The 19,832-nt window shown below is 36.5% G+C and overlaps 1 long non-coding RNA gene across 2 annotated transcripts; it reads left to right on the forward strand.

The window, feature by feature from the left end:
- The first annotated feature begins 5,489 nt into the window (after positions 1-5,489).
- On the forward strand, positions 5,490-19,127 carry LOC141278883 (uncharacterized). 2 transcript variants are annotated; one of them, XR_012332280.1, is made up of 3 exons: positions 5,490-5,623; positions 5,870-5,925; positions 16,895-16,960. It is a non-coding gene; the product is annotated as an uncharacterized lncRNA (long non-coding RNA). The 2 variants fall into 2 exon arrangements; XR_012332281.1 differs by lacking the exons at positions 5,490-5,623; positions 5,870-5,925 and adding exons at positions 5,654-5,677; positions 19,106-19,127 and having other exon boundaries at positions 16,895-16,966.
- Positions 19,128-19,832: the final 705 nt, after the last annotated feature.

Here is a 19,832-nt window from a genome sequence, read left to right on the forward strand (position 1 = left end):
CTTCATCTGTTAAAGAGTTTCTATTTTTGATATATTATCCTTCTATAAGTGGGGTTAGTGTATACCTCTTTTATGTAAAGTTTTTATTGAACTATAACATATAGAAAAGCATACATATATACAGAAAAGTATACAAATCATTAGAGTATAAGGTTTATTTTTAACTAAGTAAACACACCAATATGACCAATATTTATGTGAACAACACCTAGATATAAAAACAGAACATTACTAGTCTCCCATTGATTACTTTTGCCTGTTTGCATTGTATCAGACCATTTATATAACATTCACATACTATTTTGTATCTGGCTTCCTTCACTCAACATTTTGTTTGTGAGACACAGCTACTGGGTTGGCCAAAAAGTGCCTTCAGTTTTTAAGTAAAAATAAAAGACACATTTTTCAATTTCACCAAGAACTTTATCGAACAACGTATTCACCCTTTTGCTCCACTACCTTCTGCCATTTTTCAGGCAACTGCATAACTCCATCTTCCCAAAACTTTTTACCTTTTTGAGCAAAGAACTGTTCCAGGTGCCTTTTACAGTCTTCCAGGGAATTGAAATTTTTTCCATTAAGAAAATTTTGTAAAGACCGAAATAAATGGAAATCCAAAGGTGCAATGTCTGGTGAGTATGGCGGATGAATCAGAACTTCCCATCCAAGCTGTAACAGTTTTTGCCTGGTCGTCAAAGAAACATGCGGTCTTGCGTTATCCTGATGGAAGATTATGCATTTTCTGTTGACTAATTCTGGACATTTTTTGTCGAGTGCTGCTTTTAGTTGGTCTAATTGGGAGCAGTACTTGTTGAAATTAATCACTTGGTTTTCTGGAAAGACCTCATAATACAGGACTCCCTTCCAATCCCACCACATACACAATATCACCTTCTTTGGATGAAGACCGGCCTTGGCGGTGGTGCTTCATTTTGCTTGCCCCACGATCTCTTCCATTCCACATTACTGTACAGTATTCACTTTTCAACGCCCGTCACAATTTTAAAAACGGAACGTTTTCATTACATTTTAGTAGAGAACTGCATGCAAAAATACGGTCAAGAAGGTTTTTTCGCTGAACTTACATGGAACCCAAACATCAAAGCAATTAACATAACCAAGCTGGTGCAAATGATTTTCAACACTTGATTTGGATATTTTGAGTATGTCAGCTATCTCCCAGGGTATAATGTTGATTGTTCTCAATTTGATGGCTATCAACTTCAAATGGTCTATCCGACCGTGGAACATTGTCCAGTGAGAAATCTCCAGTACGAAACTTCACAAACCACTTTTGACTTGTTCGATCAGTCACAGCACCTTCTTCATACACTGCATGAATCTTTTCTTGTGTTTCAGTTGCATTTTTACCTTTCTTGAAATAATAAAGCATAATATGCTGAAAATGTTGCTTTTCTTCTTCCATCTTCAATATTAAAATGGCTACACAAAAATTCACCAATTTCAATGTCTTTTTTTAAATGCACGCTGATATGACAGCTGTCGCATACAATCTAACAAAATTATTTCGAATGAAATTAAAGACAAGTAAGTGCTACTAGAGCCATCTTATGGAAAAAAACCGAATGAACCTTTTGGCCAACCCAATATGTTGTCCATGTAGCTGCAGCCCTTTTTTTTCATTGCTATATAATATTCAACTGTATGAAATTACCACAATATATTTATCCATTCTATTATTAATGGATATTTGGATTGTCAAGTGACATTATTCAAAAAATAAAAAGCAAGCTTCACAGTGGGCGAACATATTTGCCATACACAGGTCTAAATGACTCATATCCAGAATATATGAATAACTCAAATCAAAAATAAAAAGATAGGGCTTCCCTGGTGGCACAGTGGTTGAGAGTCTGCCTGGCGATGCAGGGGACACGGGTTCATGCCCCAGTCCGGGAAGATCCCACATGCCGCAGAGCGGCTGGGCCCGTGAGCCATGGCCGCTGAGCCTGCGCGTCCAGAGCCTGTGCTCCGCCTCAGGAGAGGCCACAACAGTGAGAGGCCCGTGTACCGCAAAAAAAAAAAAAAAAAAGATAATCTTATAGAAATAGGAACAAAAGATTTAAAACAGGTACTTCAAAAAATATGCAAATAGTCAATAAACATGTCAAAAGGACTTACAGTTTCACTAAGCATCAGGGTGATACAAATTAAAACATAATAAGATATTACTATACACAGACTGAAATGGCTAAAGTGGAAAAAAACTGAAAATACCAAGTACTGGCAAGAAAATGGAACAATTAGAATTTAGGCACACTGCTGATACAACCACTTTGTAAATTGGTGTAACTACTTTAAAAAACTATTTAGCAAAAGTGTTCATTGTTGCACCATCTGTAATATTCCTTATTTAATAATGCTATAGTTAGAGCCATCCAAGGCACTGAAAACCTTTGCCATAATTTTCTTGATTTGGGCAAAATGGAAACGCTATTCAGTCAAACACTGAATACCTAATAAGTCGTAGACATTGTACCAGGTTCTGAGGATATAAGACTCCAACTTAGTTCTTCCCTCATATTTTCATGCTGAGATGCTTCCTCTTGCTGCCCTTTGGAAACTTTGGGCGATGTTTCTATGTTGTCACTATTCAAATTATCAAAACATTAGACTATAACTTTAACGATGCCCTTTTGAGTGAATATCTTCAAATACCATCTATGTAAAATTTTAACAAGTTGTTTGTTAAAAAATTCCCTTTGCTAGAACCTACGCATGTCCATCTTTGCTTTAGATACTATTACAGCATTAGATATTACTGAATAATAATATACAGTGTGTACAACTATCGCTGAAACAGTCAATGGTGTAATTTAGATATATCTTTGTTCTTAAAAGTCTAATGATAGTAAAATTAGAACTGCTATGTGATATGAATGTGAAGATATTAATATTAAAGGAGCATAAATTTTAAGTAGCAAAAATAATTGTCTTATTTTTTAAATTCCATTTTAGGTACAGTATTGCATCACAGAAATTTACAACTACTTGGGGTGACTTAAAGGACATGGAAATAAGACCATGTTTCTCTTTCTTTATCATATAATACTTAAATAATATTTTGACTTTTTAATTTTTTTCAAAATGTTGGAGTTTTGTTTTGTTTTTTAATCACTAAGCACATTGTTTATTTTTTCTTTTCTTTTTTTTTTATTGGAGTAAAATTGCTTTACAATATTATGTTTCTGCTGTACAATGAAGTGAATCAGCTATATGTATACCTATATCCCCTCCCTCTTGGACCTCCCTCCCTCCCACCCCACACATCTAGGTCATCAGAGCACCAAGCTGAGCTCCCTGTGCTATACTGCAGGTTCCCACTAGTTATTTTACACATGGTAGTGTTTATGTCAAACCTAATCTCCTGATTCATCCCACCCTCCACATCCCCACCTTGTCCACATGCCCATTCTCTATGTCTACATCCCTATTCCTGCCCAGCAAATAGGTTCATCTGTACCATTTTTCTAGATTCCATATATATGTGTTAATATATGATATTCGGTTTTCTCTTTCTGGCTTACTTCACTCTGTATGACAGACTCTAGGTCCATCCACATCTTTACAAATGACACAATTTTGTTCCTTATTATGGCTGAATAATATTACATTGTATATATGCACCACATCTTCTTGATCCATTCATCTATCATTGGACATTTAGGTTGTTTCCATGTCCTGGCTATTGTAAATAGTGCTGCAATGAACGTTGGGGTACATGTCTTTTTGAATTATGGTTTTGCCATATGCATATGCATATGCCCAGCAGTGGGACTGCTGGGTCATATGGTAGTTCTATTTTTAGTTTAAGGAACCTCCATACTGTTCTCCATAGTGGCTGTATCAATTTAGATAAATGTAAAATATCAAGTGGCATATTTATGAGAATATAAATGATATAAATGCTTAATCATATCTTTATGACATGACAGAACAGATCTTCATTATTCAAGCAGGTCTTATGCCAATATAAAGAGCATTATTTGGAATAATATTTTAAATATTATCAATTTTTCTAAGACAAGATAATGATTGCCCAGGTTTGTAAAAGCAATGCATTAATTTTCACTGCTTTCACAATCCTTCAACATAGTCAATTTATTAATATGTGTAGATTCAAGAAGTACAAATCTTTTTTTTTTTTTTTTTGCGGTACGCGGGCCTCTCACTCTTGTGGCCTCTCCCGTTGCGGAGCACAGACTCCGGACGCGCAGGCTCAGCGGCCATGGCTCATGGGCCCAGCCGCTCCGCGGCCATGTGGGATCTTCCCGGACTGGGGCACGAACCCCTGTCCCCTGCATCAGCAGGCAGACTCTCAACCACTGCGCCACCAGGGAAGCCCAAGAAGTACAAATCTTGATTTAAAAGGTTAGTGTCCAACACTCCCAAAATTAGAAGGGACTGTCATTTTTCCTCAATGTGCAGTGGTCTTCTTGGTTATTTGCCTAGGGAAATTCTTCTTTCCAGGAAAAGACAGGGTTATAAAATGTCATTGATGTTCTTTGTGCTTCACACAGTAAGTCCTTGGCCATTCCAATCCCAAAGGATAATACATACAAGGCAGAAGAAGAATATATGAAATAGCACGTAAACACTTTAAATCTTGTCCTATGTTATGAGAAATTATGCATGCTTGTGATTTTGTAATATTATCAACTAGAAGACAAAGAATCCCAACTCTCAGCACCACAATTAAGAATGGAAAAGTTCAAACCTTATTTCATCTTTGTCAATCATTTCATTGCCTAAGGAGGGAGGCAGGTCATTTTGACCCTGGAGAAGCAGTAACCAACTTCAGTTCACAGGGCTGAACCATGGATCAACCTCCCTAAAGCACCCCCTTCTAAGAAAGACAATTCTTCCCAGGGAAAGAACCTTCATCAGCAAAGAGCTGAGAAACCAGTACTGTATGGCCAATATCTGGTTATTATTATTGAACATTCTATTACATAAAAAATAAGTGACTTTACTAAAAAAAAAAAAATCCATTTTTCCTGAGTTTTGTCTCTTGGATTTCTAAATCTTTCACTCACTACATCATAAATAAAACCTACTTAGTAACTTAGGGCCTGACAGGGAGAATGCACTCCCCTGATCTTTGGCCAAGACGACTCTGAAGCACTCAACATCTCAACTCAGAACTGCTTAAAACTTACAAGGGAAGAAGTTATTATGCATCTTGCCCCTAGGTACGAGGGAATAGAAGATTGAAGAATGAAAAGCTGGAACTATCTTGTAACCCACTGGAAAGATGTTACACACACAGGTTTAGATAAGTAGAGTCAGGTCAGTCCCCAGGTTGAAATAAGGACCAACCATGACTAAAGAAATGTAAGACATAATCACTGCCCTTAAGCCTCATGCATATGGAATGATACCAGATGACCTCAGACAGCATAAAATAGTGTTGCATTATGTGGTAGAGACTAGAACACTCAGCCATCAATAAACACTAGAGCATAGAAAAAAATTCTTAGAAGAATGAAAGTTGGAATTAAATCTTAAAGAGCTAGTAACAGTCAGATGGGGGAACAGAGAAGATGATCATCCCAGACATAAGGATGAATATTATCAAAACCACAGAGGTAGAAGAGAGCAGGTGAGTACATCCCCGCAGAAAACAGAGTAGGAAGAAATAGGAGTCCGGAGTCCTGTAAGTATGGTCAAGTCAGAACCCGGCCATTTCATGGGGCCGGGTAAGGCCCCATGTGTCATTTAGTACTCTCAGTGATTAAGTGGGACTCTAGGCAACTACCAAGTTCAAAGTTGAAAAAATATTTGTGGCTGAACTGAAAAATATATGGCACTGAAGTATTATTATTATTGAATGCTTCATATTTGTCAGCATACAAGTGCTCAGGACAACATAATGATGTAGCCGCTATTAACCACAACTTACAGGTAAGGAAACTGAGGCTCACAGAAACAAGCAAATTCACTCTAACAAGCAAATTAAAATGTGAAAGTAGGTATGTCTATTTCAGAGCCCACGCAATTCATTATGTTAACACGGTTTTCTCTAATATTGGGATGGCTTTAGTTCTTGGACAGAGGGATTATTAAATATTCTAAGTTCCTCATCCTTCCTGTTTGTCCCCAACAACTAGAGAAGAGGCTGGGTTCAGTAAATGCTGAGTGATTCTACAGTTTCTGAGCACCTCCTCTCTACTTAGACCTGACCTCACAGTGCTGACAGATCCCACAGGAGAGAGGAGAAAATAAACAATCACAGTATTCTGTGACGCATGCCACGGTTGATTGAATAAATGAATAGATGGATAAATAAATGTGTGCCCTTTAACACAATTAAGTATTTGAAACTGGTTTTGGTTAAGAACATTGCTTTAGTGTCTGACTTTATTTTGAATCCCACTTCTGTCATTTATTACCTACGCAGCCTTGTGTAAGTAATTTCTCAAAACTCCAGTTTATTCATCCATAAAATGAGGATCAAAAAGCCTAGGAGTTACAGGGTCCCTATTCAGGTTAAGTGAAGTCATGTATGTAAAGCACTCAGTGCTGTATCTGACATTGAGTAAGCACTCAATAAATTGCTGTCATTCTGGTGTTAGAAGTGGTGGTGTCCTGTGGTCTAAAGTCTCGACAGACCTGCGTTTCCGTGCCACTAGGCCAAGCACTAACAAGTTTGAACATGAACAAATGTCTACCTTTCTCACTGTTCATGAATGTACACAATTACCACACTGGTCAGTGAATTCAAGAAAACCAATTCATAGTTTCTATAGACTTGGAACTCGAAATACTTGTGTAAGTTTACGAGAAGCTAAGTATGTATAACTCATGGAGCCAATCTAAAGATTCAGTTATTAAACTGAGTCCTTGAAAGGAACTACTTGCTTCACACCTAGGGGGAAATGAGTCATGGACTAGAAAAGTCAATGAGAATTTTAGTTAATTAAACTTTTGAAATGGTTGCTTCTCTAACCCTCCATAAAAACCTGACTGAGTGCTTAACTGATAAATAAAAGGACAGGCTCCACTTCATTTATAGGGTTTACTGTGCAACAGCTGCATGTGAAAAACCTTTCCATTTATTATTTTCTTCTAAGTTCACATTTTACAGATAAGGAAACTGAGGCGCTAATGTTAAAAATCCAAACCACTCTACAAGAAAATGGTAAAACCAAGATGTGAATTTGTGTTTTTGTTCTTTTTACTCTAAGTACCGTGGTATTTAGAATTGAATTTAAACTGTAAGAGAGGGGGAAAAAAATCCACACATAAGACTATATAAGGGAGAACTAACAGAAAATGCTTGCCTTGCGTAGACCCAGCAAAAGCACCAGATGAACCCTGAAATGAGTGATATCCTGATTTTTCTTGTTTGAAAATCTTAAAAAAAAACCCACCTCAAAACAGTTATGGAACTTTTATGTCTGTAAAGCCATAGTTTTTGCAGTTTATCCCATATTGCTTTTAATGTCCTTTAGTCTCTCGAATACACATTTTTCTTTCTCAATTAAATCTTTAGCTCTTTAAAGGACAAAGCAATGTTTCATACTTCCTTTTTCACCTTTACTCAGAAATGACCATATGCATTTTATTTATCAATTCACTGAGAGTTGATATTACATATTGTCTCAAAGTAGAGAACAAACATGAAAATAGTGTCTGATAATCCTTTTCAGTTCTACAGTACTGATCTTTAAAAAAGGGGACTTTTTTAGCTTACTTTGTATAAACCCCAAATAATATTGTATATTATATATGGATACTAGATAAATGACTATCAACAATGATGAAATAGAACTCATTTTAAAAAGACATTCATCAATATTCTGTATTACTATTCAGTTTTGCTTTTTTAAAAAAACAGAGCATAAAAAGATTTCTCTAACATTTTACATCAATATTTACAACACTATTAACCCAAACTACTATACATACATGTATGTTGTGATATTTTTAAATCAAGCTAATTTTTATTCTTGACACTTTTAAATGTCTCACTTCTGGTAGTGCTGGATATCTTGTATTTGCCCCTCCAGATTCATCTTCCACCCTTCTTTTCCCTGTTCTGTGCCGTTGGCAATTGACCTTCAGAGACTATTTGCTACTTTTGCCTTCTGACCTCTGTTGGGATCAGCCGATGGGAAACACGAATGAGAGATTGAGAAGGGTGGAAAATGCGTTCGGGGTGTTTACTCTCAGCTCCTGCTCTGTTAGGCTGCTCCAAGTTAGTTATCTGTGTCCCTCTACAAAAGTGCAGCAGCTCCTCTCTCCAAGTTCTGGGATTGCCTTCTTGTCCTGGTTAGCCTAGATGCTTCCAGCTAGTACCAGCCCAGAGAATACTATCCCTTTTTCCTCAACCCTGTTTACAGTTTCATAAATTTTACATTTCCTCACTAATACAAACAAATCAATCTTACCAAGCAGGTCTCAAAAAATGGTTACATAAGCATCTGCCCATGAAATGAAAACAAAATGTGTTCACCAAGTGTTTTAAACCTTAGGCAGAAAGCCAGTGTTTTTTTCTATGGTTGAATCGATCCTTAACTAACACTATGTATATGAGTCCTTAATTATGCACACAACACACTAACCGCATGGTCTGTTTCCCTAGTGCTTACATTAGAGCTTACAAAATGCAGCAACAAGGAAAATTCGCCAAGAGCTCTTAGAAATCGAAGCATAAGAACTTGAGTAGTAATTAGTCTTGAGCATTCTTTTATTCTATGACTGCTGTAATAAATCCTGTCTCTCTGATACAACAGGAGGAAAGCTTTAATACATCATGCATTCTGGCTGTTGATTTATGTTCAGAAACAAGTTAAATAACTGTAGTTATTTTCACATTTGGAGGCACTGCTCTCTGAAATAAATGTTGAAATTTAAAAGTAAATACATTCGAAAAATCTGTACTCTTCGGGTTCTTCATCTCAGACATGCTGCCAAAGGAGTTATTTGTACGTCAGTAACCCCTTTTGTAATACCAATATTCAAGAATGTTACTTTCTCAAATATTGGAACAAATGGAATTCCTTATTTTGACTATGTATTTTTTAGGGAAATAATAATAGAAAAATATATTGATTTGGCAAGGATTTTCTTCTAAAATAACCCAACAGGCTTTTAAAACAAAATCTCATGAGCGTACATTTCCCCATTCACAGTGCTGTCGTCATGGAGACCAATCTCTGGCACATTTGATGGTGTAGCGTACACATCTTTTTAGCCCGAAAATTCCGTTGTTGCCATGGAAACTGCCAGTCACTAGCCTTTCTATTCTTTTTTTTTTTTACTTTTATTTATTTATTTTTTTGCGGTATGCAGGTCTCTCACTGCTGTGGCCTCTCCCGCTACGGAGCACAGGCTCCGGACGCACAGGCCCAGCGGCCGTGGCTCACGGGCCCAGCCTCTACGGCAGCATGTGGGATCCTCCCAGACCGGGGCACGAACCCGTATCCCCCGCATCGGCAGGCGGACTCCCAACCACTGCGCCACCAGGGAAGCCCCTAGCCTTTCTATTCTTGACTCTCCCATAGATACCACTGAATTTTCCGCTCTGATTTTCTTAGGCTTTAGCAGTCTTAGGGCTTTCTGGCAATGCCAGAAAGAAAAAATAAATAAAAAGAAAACAAAGAAAAAACACTGTTGGTATCTTGTACCTAAATGTAACAATTTTAGTCATTGAATGCTGTGCAATGAACACAGTATGAGCAAGAATTCATTTTAATACAATCCCAGGTGAGCCTTAAAACTGCTCAGGAGCTCTCAATATTGTTAAATAGAAGATTTATAATGTCATTTAAGAAGAATCAACAGTTATAAAAGGTATTAATTCTTCAGTTAATAAAAATCTCTTGAATAATGGAGAAGAAAAGTTGATATAATAGAATTTGAAGTCTAACCCCTTTGGCAAAATGTAACCAAGGAATTATAAAATTTTGAATCTCTTGAGATAATGGGGACACAGTTATCGCCCATTCCATTTCGAGAGTGAAACTAAACTCTTCCTTTGATAAAAGGAAAGACAAAGAAAATATCTAAAAACTTTGAGCAGCACACGGAGAGCCCTAAATTTGGATTATGGAAGTTTGTCCTTGAAGTCCCAGAGAATGGTTCCAGAATATAAGGAGGTAGAATATTATCTCCACATTTGTCTCTGCAGTATTCTCAAAATATCAATCTAGAAAAATCAATTTTTCTGAAAAAGAAGTTATTTCTTTAATAACTATTTAGGAAAAAACCCAATTTGAATGTATATGAAACATAGTACCCAACATGATCTATATGCATAGATCTAAAGGTGGCAACCCAGAGGATAAACTGGATTTACAGAGTTTATTAACTAGCCTGGCATATTCTTTATTTAAACTAGAAGCTTACATTTAAAAATCAGGAGTTGACACAAAGATTCAGATTTCCAGCTTCTCTTAAAATACTGGAATATCTGAAAACTCGGAGTCTGCACTTCTGCATGGCTACTATTCAGTTTGCCACAATCCCTGCCATTCCCAATCACTTTACAACCAAACTGTGATGCTCAAGTTAAATGACTAGCCCTATCTACAATAAAAACATACTCGTCACTACACTGACATTCACAGATTATCTGTTATTTTTAAGTAATTCTTAGAATATATAGGCATATAAATCAGTAAGAAATGGTGGCTGATTGGACTACCACCACTTGGAACTTACAAGGGAAAGAGGGGAACTAAGAATGACTGAGATTTCTGGGTTGGTGGGGATAAAGGGGAAGAGTGGTACACTACTACCTAAAATAGAGAATACAGGAAGAGGATACATTCAGAGGGGCAGAGGTAACAGAATTAATGAGCATAAATCTAGAATCATTGGCTTTATAGTACCTGTGCAATATTGAGGTTCAGATACATCAGGTAGCCAATTGGATATTGGGAGTGTGTGTATATATATAGCTAACCTTTATTAATTTTCATGCTGCTAGTAATGGTAATCCCTAGAAAATTATACTACATAATATTGTTCATCGTGATACTATCACTCAATATATACTTGGCCTGTAGCTTAAGCCATGGATAAGGACTCAGTTTATAGGAATAACTTAAATATTTTAAAACCTGGGAACTTACAGAATTTCTGAAGAAAATGACAATAGAAAATTTATAGAAAATATTCTATAAATTCAATTTGATTCTTAGTTGACCATGTGGCTTGACTGACAGACATATACACAAAGTAAAAACGTTTACTTTTCTAGTGAGAGCACCATTTCTCCAGTGGCACTGAGAGCACACAGCTGAATAACAATCAGAATACTGGAAAATGTACTTGTAGGCTGCTTTTCCCAGAGACAGCATTTACTCAACTGATGGTTCCTACACTCATTAAGGTTACCTTACACATCAGAATGACTAGTGTTGGAGGAAGTCATCAAGAGGACGTGACTACTGGTTGACCCACGAGCTGGACTCTGGCAATCGAGGCTCCTCACCCCATCACTTGTCCTTGGGATATATATTCCTACTGTTCCCATGCTAGCAGCCATTTCAAGGACATAGCCTTGAAAGAATAAGGCGTTGCTGAGACCATCTGGGGTGAATATATGACTAAACTCAGTTCAGAAGCTTCCTAAACAGCTTCAGCAACCACTGAATTGTAGACCACCAGACACCAAAGAGCTGACAGTTGCCAAACATCATGCTAAACATGATTCTGAATTCTAAGTCTTCATGGTCACATGAAATCAGATATTAGAACCTAATCTTTGATTGATAACAAATAATCTGTGGGGGATATCTATCAGGGAAGGACCCGGTGTGGGCAGATCCAAAGATAAGTAGAAGTGACAGGGTTCTAAATACCATCTTTATTTTTACCAATAACCATGGTATTTTACATCCATAAATTGAGTCTATGAAGAGGGTTCTTAAACTACAAGGAAATAGGATAGACTTTGAATCCTTATGAAAAGTAATGTTAGTGCCACAACTTTCCAAGTTAAATATTTGATAACTATATACATCACTTTTAGTATAGTTGGAAAAATAGGGAAAAGAAAAAGGTAGCATTCTTTAGAAACATTAATTTTTATTGTTTTCATTAAATATTACTTGTGTCTTATTAAAATATGTATAATATTACAAAATATGAGAAGTGAAATAATTTAGATAAGGCATAACAATGCCTGACACATAGTAGTCAAGACTACCTACCAGCAGCTACTTCTACTATAAAAGTTTTCTAAAAACCAAAGCACCGTCTCCAGAGATAACCGCTACTAGCACTGAAATGCACATGCAGGCACACACAGATACAAACACATATAACTCTTCTCTCATTGGATAAAAATAAGATCATACTTTAGATACTATGTTGTAAAATGTTTTTCCACTCAATCCTACATTGTAAACATATTTTCCATATATATAACATACACATATATATTCACCTATATTCTCCAAAAACTTTTCCATTGCCAAATAATATTTTTTGGACAGCTCCAGTTCTAAGAAGTTGAAGGATTCTTTTCCTTTCTTCAAAGAAGCCACAGAAATCAAGGGCTCGTTAGTCAGCGATTTCTGTGCCACTGTCTGGAAGATTTTGGCAGCACCCATCTTACATGGCTAGAAGAGAACACGACGACCCACCTTCTACATGAAGAACCAGGAGGGGAAAACCTTGCCTTTGGGCTTTTTTTGTCATATTTTTAATTTTTACAAGCTTACACAGAAACACACATAGGTATACAAAATTTAGAGGAATAAAAAAAGTCAAAGTGCATCATCTTTTTTCAAGAAAAGTATAAAGTCTGGCTATTTAATTATGTCTGTCTGAGAGAATCAAATTAAGTCTGGGCTATGAGAAAGACTTAAAATAAAAATTGAACAAATGAGAAGGAAAGCTTGCCACAAATCCCTCCCCACAAAATTTCTGAGATAAAACCTTAGAGTACATACATGGCACTTGGTATATTATCTTGGCCTCATAATATGGGATATGTGTAGGAAAGCCAATGGCAGTATGAAAAATCCCTTAAGGAACATGTAAGTCATTTGCCGCTGAAGCAGAAATTAATCCATGCTCCTGCCCCATCCACCTATTTCAGCCTAGAGAATAGCTGACACAGTATATTAGGGTCTACAGGCACATTTTACTAGCCTCTAAATTCTCCACATATACCAGTCAAGGGAGACTTTATCTTCAGAGCAAAGTCATTTAAAACTCAAGAACAAAAAAAGAATTTGTGTCTTTAATTTCCCTAATGTGGCTTCAGCTCCCCAGGAGAGATTACTCTTAACAGTTTGAGGAAATGCACATTTGCAGTCCAGAGTCCAGGGATCAACAGTCTACTGTTTTTCAGAGAAATCAAAATGAGGATTCTGGGGACTTGAACTGCTGTGAATAGATTTGGCCACTTGAAAAGTCTTATCGTGCTGTAAGAACTATAGCAAAGCAACAGCTTCTGAGAGCAAAAAAGGAGAACAAAATGTTATGTGATAAAAATAAGAGATAATCTCAACCCTATATAAAATTCAAACAACCCATCTAGAAGACTTAATATTTTAGACAAGACAGCATTGACTATATATACACACACACAGATAGACATGTATACACACACAGATAGACATGTATACACACATACATACGTTCATCTACATTCTCCATATGAGATGGATAAATAGATCTCACTGGCACACAGAAGAGAACAAGAGGTAAAACTATTAGGAGCCCATTTATTTAAAGGAAGAAAGGAAATGAGAGGGAGAAAGGAATGAGTGTCCTGGAGAAAGGAATGAGTGTACTATGTCGAGAGTATTAAGTTTCCCTTGTTTATGTGCATAACAAACAACTAAATAACTTTCTTCATCTCAATCAACAATTGAACTTGGCTGTTGTCATCTGAGCAGCAGTTATATTTCTAGGAGTTGTCTAAATTTCAGCTTCAGTCACTTGCATATCTTTAAATTCTGACCATTTGAAATGCAGAACACAATCATTGGTTTGGCTAAAGACAGGACTCTCCTTTCTACCAGCTCCATAAATAAGAATCAGTAGTCCTCTTTTAGACACAGTTTAAGCTGGCAAATTACCTTGAGGTGACCACCTAACAGACTCTTCCTCCATCCTGATTGTACATGCACCACTTTAGATCTAGACATTCACTAATTAGATGTCAGTCAGTCATGGATTCTGCAAACATACACTGAACCCTACCCTACTATGGACCAGGTACCATTCTTGGCCCTGTAGTGATGGTGGTAAATGAAACTGACATGGTCACGGTACTGGAGATTTAAATCTAGTGAAGGAGGAGATAATAAACACTGAAGTACATGGTTGCTTTTCACTGCAGTTGTGGTTACATGCTACGAGGGAGAAAGCAGAGTCCTGGGAGAACTGTCCTCATTGAGTATGGGGAAGACTATAGTTCGAGCAAAGATTAAAAGATAACCTCGAGTTGGCTAGAACAGAGGGAACTAACCTCGAGTTGGCTAGAAGAGAGGGAACAGCAGTATAATGAAGAGGTAAAATGTGTTGAACACAAGGCCAGAGAGATTCGGCAGATCCAAATGAATAACATATGAATAAATAAAAAAGCAAACATTCCCCATAGCCTTGATGACTACAAATTACCCTCATTTATCATCAACATACTCCCTAAGACCATCCCTGCCTGAAGATCAAAAGGAAGGAAACCAACATGAGCATCTATTACACGCTAGGCACCATCCTTGGCCTCTTGATGTATATTCTCTTATTTGATCCTCCCAACAAACCTGTGAGGGGTATTATTGCCATTATTTCTATTTCATACAGTAGAAAACTGAGGTTAAAAAGATGAAGTGACTTGTTCAGAACCCAAAATCAAGTTCAGATAACTGATTCTACAATAATACAAAAGCAACTACATCTATCTACCTCTTTATTTCTTGAAGAAAAAAAATTTATACATAGGTAAAATATATAAAGTGATTCTCCTATGATATTACCTTTCCTCAAAACTTTTCCTATTATAAGTATAGGTTAATAATGGTTATTATTCATATACTTAGATTAAAATGACTTTTTAAAATTCTAATTCATGAATATAACGGTCAAGCTTTATTAAGTGTTACTGGAATTTTTCCACATGAAGGATGATAAATAAATCAACCTATACAATTAAAAAATTCATTTTAGGAAGTTTCATAAGTTTGCAAATTTAAAAATCAAATTTGATTTTTCTTATGTTGAACTGTTTGAAATTGTTAATATTCAACCATTTGGACCAACACAAATAACAATTTCATATGGTTCAACCTAATATTTGTTGCACTCATGCTGAATGCCACTCATGTGGCATGAAGAACTTGTAAAACATTTCTAGCTCCTACATACCCAGTGCTGAAGATACTGGGTATAATAGTTAAACATCTTTGCAAATTTAATCATTAAATCCATAGACATTTTAAAGCAGTACCTAATTTCCAACTGAAGGAGATAAAACAGTAAGTTCAGAGAAGGAAGAGAATTTAAAGATATAAGTCATTTCCATGGGCTAGAGTAATTTGGAAAATCATTAAAGAAAAAAATCAGTGGGATTTGAACAAGTTCATAGGGATTGCAAACTCAAATGCTGACAAGGGCCTGAGTGGGAACTAAAAGGAAAAGCCTTTTTAAAAAAATATGACGAGAGAATTTAGGGGAACTGCAGTGAATGAGAGCATATGTGCCCCACATTCAGGCATTCAAGTTTAATTTAAAAACAAACATTGTACCTGCTAAACAAGACATATCTTCAGAAGTGAGTCAGGACCTGTAACTGATAGTCTGAACTTTGGTTATGGAGAAAATGGGAAAGAGCCTACTAACAGAAACACAAAGGCAAAGACATGAAGACAGGGAAATCAAGGCATTTGTCATAGGATAAAGTATAGGCCAATTTCGTTAGAACAAAGAGTGCATTTAAGGACATGAAAGGAGTTAAGTTAACCAGAAAGAAGGTTGAGCCAAGGTCTGGAAGGCCCTCAATCCAAGACTAAGTTTAAACTACAACTTGAATTTCCCCAAATGTGCCTTGGCTCAGTGTCAGTCTTTATTCTTATTCTCCCTGTTTTCAAAGCATATTGCCCCATTTCTCCCTCATCTATATCCCATTCATTCTTTCAGTTCTGGCTTTAACAAGCCTTCCTTACTTCTCTCAGTCAGAGGGAAACATCAGCACTCTCCTCTCAAATTCACTATAACTTTCTACCTCTCAAAATTTAGAGCATCTTCTATCTAGCATTATAGTTAACTATGCACATCTTGGTTTTCCTACTGAACAATTTCTTGAGTGACTATATCTATATCACATTTGTACGCTATATAGCATGGAGAAAGGCATTTAAGACATGTTAGTTGAATAATTATTCACTTGAAAGCACTTTACCCTCTAGGAAATGGGAAAGCCATTAAGCGTTTTAGAGTACATGTGTAATGTGGTCAAAGTAATATTCTAGAACATGATTTGGTAGGAATATAGAATACAGAAAGGAAACCAATCTAGGACATAAATTATTGTCCTGAATTAGGCCAGTAGTAGTCAGAATTAAAAGGAGGAAGTGATTTGTTTTCTAGGAGGAATTAGGATACCATAGTTCTAAACGGCCAGTGAGATGAAGGTGTCAAAGATGACCGGGCAGTTGAGTCTGGGGGGACTGAAATAATGTAGCAGTAAGAAAAGGAGAGACAGATTCAAGCCAAGGGAGTGAGATAAATGAATTAACTTTTAAATCTGTTAAAGTTTCTATGGCAATAAAACAGCCAAGGGGAAGCACAGAGTTAAGTTTGAGAACACCACTTTCTAGGTATTTCTATAGATACTGAATAGCATAATATGGGGTGAAATGCTCCACGTATTGAGAAAATAGTATCCATTTTCATTCTTGTGTTCCAGAATTTGGCCTAGGTTGAAAAGAATAAAACAGATGAGATTGTGATGGGGCAAGAAATGAAAAAGGAGATGCTGGTAAGTGCTACTTAAGGGTGTTTGGCGGGGAGAGTTGCAATAGAGCTTAACTTAAGGATGCAATGTCAAACAGAAGGAACAAAAACACCTGAAGGAAAAGTGGGAAGTCACCAACAAAAATCTGGATACTACCCAATTCTGCAGCAAATAAGCAGTGCTCAGAGAAAAAGCCTTATCTCTACACTCTTTGGAAATGTGGACTTCAGTTCTTCCTACGTTAATAACTTAGAGACTCTTCATATCCCTTCCAACACTACACAGCCAGTTCCATCAATAAACAGGTTCTGGTACAATGGCCTGGAAAAAGCGAACTCTAGATGGCCTCAGGGTTCAGAACAGTTGGCAATAGCACACCACACAGCACACTCATGTCATTAAGTTCCACTGAGACCACCAAGTGACAGACATCTCAACAGTGGCATTCATTCTTCCCCTGACATTTCCCACATTTGAGAGAAAGTTTATGCTGAAAAATAGGAGTTTGTAATCCAATATTTATATTTCCTTAAAGGACCCACAGAGTCTTCAGGTGGTCTAGAAATTTTCTGAGCATATACATATATGCCTTTTTTTGAGGGGAGATCCACTGACTTCCTTAGGCCCTCAAAGAGATGTAGGATGCAAGAAATTAAGAACCATTGCTAAAAGAAAAAAAAAAAATCAATGACACCTACTTGCCAGGATTCATTTAACATGAGAGGTTTCATAGAACTAATAATAGACAAAATGTACTACAACTGACTCAATCATTCATATTAAATATTCTATTGATGCATGACAAATATGCTTATGAAGAGTTCAATATATATGTAAAATACTTTCATCAGAACTTTAAGTGGGAAAAAAGCAGGAAACTACATTGTATGTATGAACCATAGAAAACATTGAGAAAATATCCCTCATTATTGAGGTTATAATTTTTAGTTTTTTCTTCCCCACAATGTTTGGTGTCCTCTAAATTTTCTTAAGTAAGCATGTATTGCTTTAGCCTTTTTAGACTTAATCTGTACATGTGTACATAATTTATAAAGATACATGGAGAGTACAGGCTTCCAGAATTAAAAGTGAAGATATTTTCCCTGTGTAGGTATATTAGCCAAAAATGATTAGTCCCAAAACTCACCAATTTCAGAAAATTATATTTTATTGGTGTCTATGTTGTCCTCACACATCCCAGTCTTTTAAATTATGTATGATCTACCTGTCTCACACATGATTTTCTCTAACCTAAAAAAAGGTTTCTCCTGGGTGACTGAAAAACTCATTTTGAAATAACTTCAAGAGAAAAATCCAACCTATCCTTTAAAAATACTCAAGTCTACACCTTCTAAAATATGTTACAGTGTGAATAAATAAACCTCTACTTCCTGTTACTTGGCATCATAAACTCTGCCTGGGAAAGCCAAAATCAGGACCATCCATAAGAGGATGGCATGTTCCACAGTGGTTCCCAACCAAGGGCAGCACAGCACCCATGCAAGTGTTTTGGACCTGTGTAGGGTGCTTTGATTACACTGTAACTGGAATACTGCTGTCATTTAGTACCCAAGGACCAGGGATGCTAAATATCCTGCAATGACCAGAGCGGTCTCTCATGATGAAGAGCCGTACTGCCAAAATGCCAACAGCACTTCTACTGAGAAACACTAAGCCTCTGTCTGTGTTCTTCCCATACACTCTTATTCTCCTATGGGGCTCAAGTCCAAATCCATCTTCTCTATGAAACTTCCCCCAAACACTTCATTCGCATCCCTTCTCTGTATCTCCATCTCTTGTACTCAGTTTGGTACTTATGTTTTTTATATAAGGATTAACAACTTCATATATAAATGCTTTGCATTCCTAAACAGAACCTTGAGGTCCTGAGTGTGTGGTCACCTAGGAAAATTCTGAGTACTATCATCTAGGAAATGCTAAACTCTATGTCAACAAATCAGAATACGTTATATAGAAAAAGGTCAAATACTGCAAAAACTTCAGACTTTCTAGGAAGAGTTATTTTTAAAGAAACAAGCACATGTTGAGCTGAACTGTTAACCTTAACTTGGTATAACTGACAATAGCAGTACTCTGCTGAGGTAATACTGGTACCACAGTAGATGATCAAACATTAACTATTTCCCTTTCTGATTTTTCTAGCTGCTAGAAAATTAATGAAAGCTTACTTCAACATTTGGATTAGACATCTTGATTAAGGTCTTAAACTCTAGGTTAGTTCATTCTTTATCATTATGATCAGAAGAACTTATTAGGTTCATGTGCTGGGCAAGCTTCATACCAATTAAAATTGACCTAAGGTTTTTTAGTAGGGGGTCAAGGAGAGAGAGCCTTGAAGCAAAAGATGGGAACAAAGAAGAAATTGCATGCTTTGGAAAAGACACAGCTGGAGGGAAAAGTAATGCCCTTCTTTAACTGGTAAAGATTTAGTGGGAGAAATGGAATTACAGAATTAATGTAAATTTTTAGAAGCTGACAGTCTGAAAGCAGGGGAACAATTTCCACTGGGTGTGAATTTGGGGAATGAACAAGGGTAAGAGTGGGAACCAAAAAAAAAAAAAAAAATCAAGTGAAGAAAATGTTCAGGAAGACCACCTAGAAAAGCAAAAACGGAAAAAAAAATGAAAATAGGAAAAGTTAACAAAAGTAAGAGGATTACGTTGAAGAAGAGTTTGGTAATTTGGTCTTAATTCCATGACCAGTGGAAAACAACTCCTAGAGCCATAAAATGGATTCAAGCAGGCTGGTAACAGAAATAACTTTGCAAATTGTTTTCTGCTCTGGCTCATGATATTTAGAATTAATCACAGACTGTTTAGCAGATATACTTTTCCTATATTTAACTTTATACATTGTTTTTAAGAACTAT

The sequence above is a fragment of the Tursiops truncatus genome, chromosome 6 (genome assembly GCF_011762595.2).
Source record: "Tursiops truncatus isolate mTurTru1 chromosome 6, mTurTru1.mat.Y, whole genome shotgun sequence".
Classification (NCBI taxonomy): domain Eukaryota; kingdom Metazoa; phylum Chordata; class Mammalia; order Artiodactyla; family Delphinidae; genus Tursiops; species Tursiops truncatus.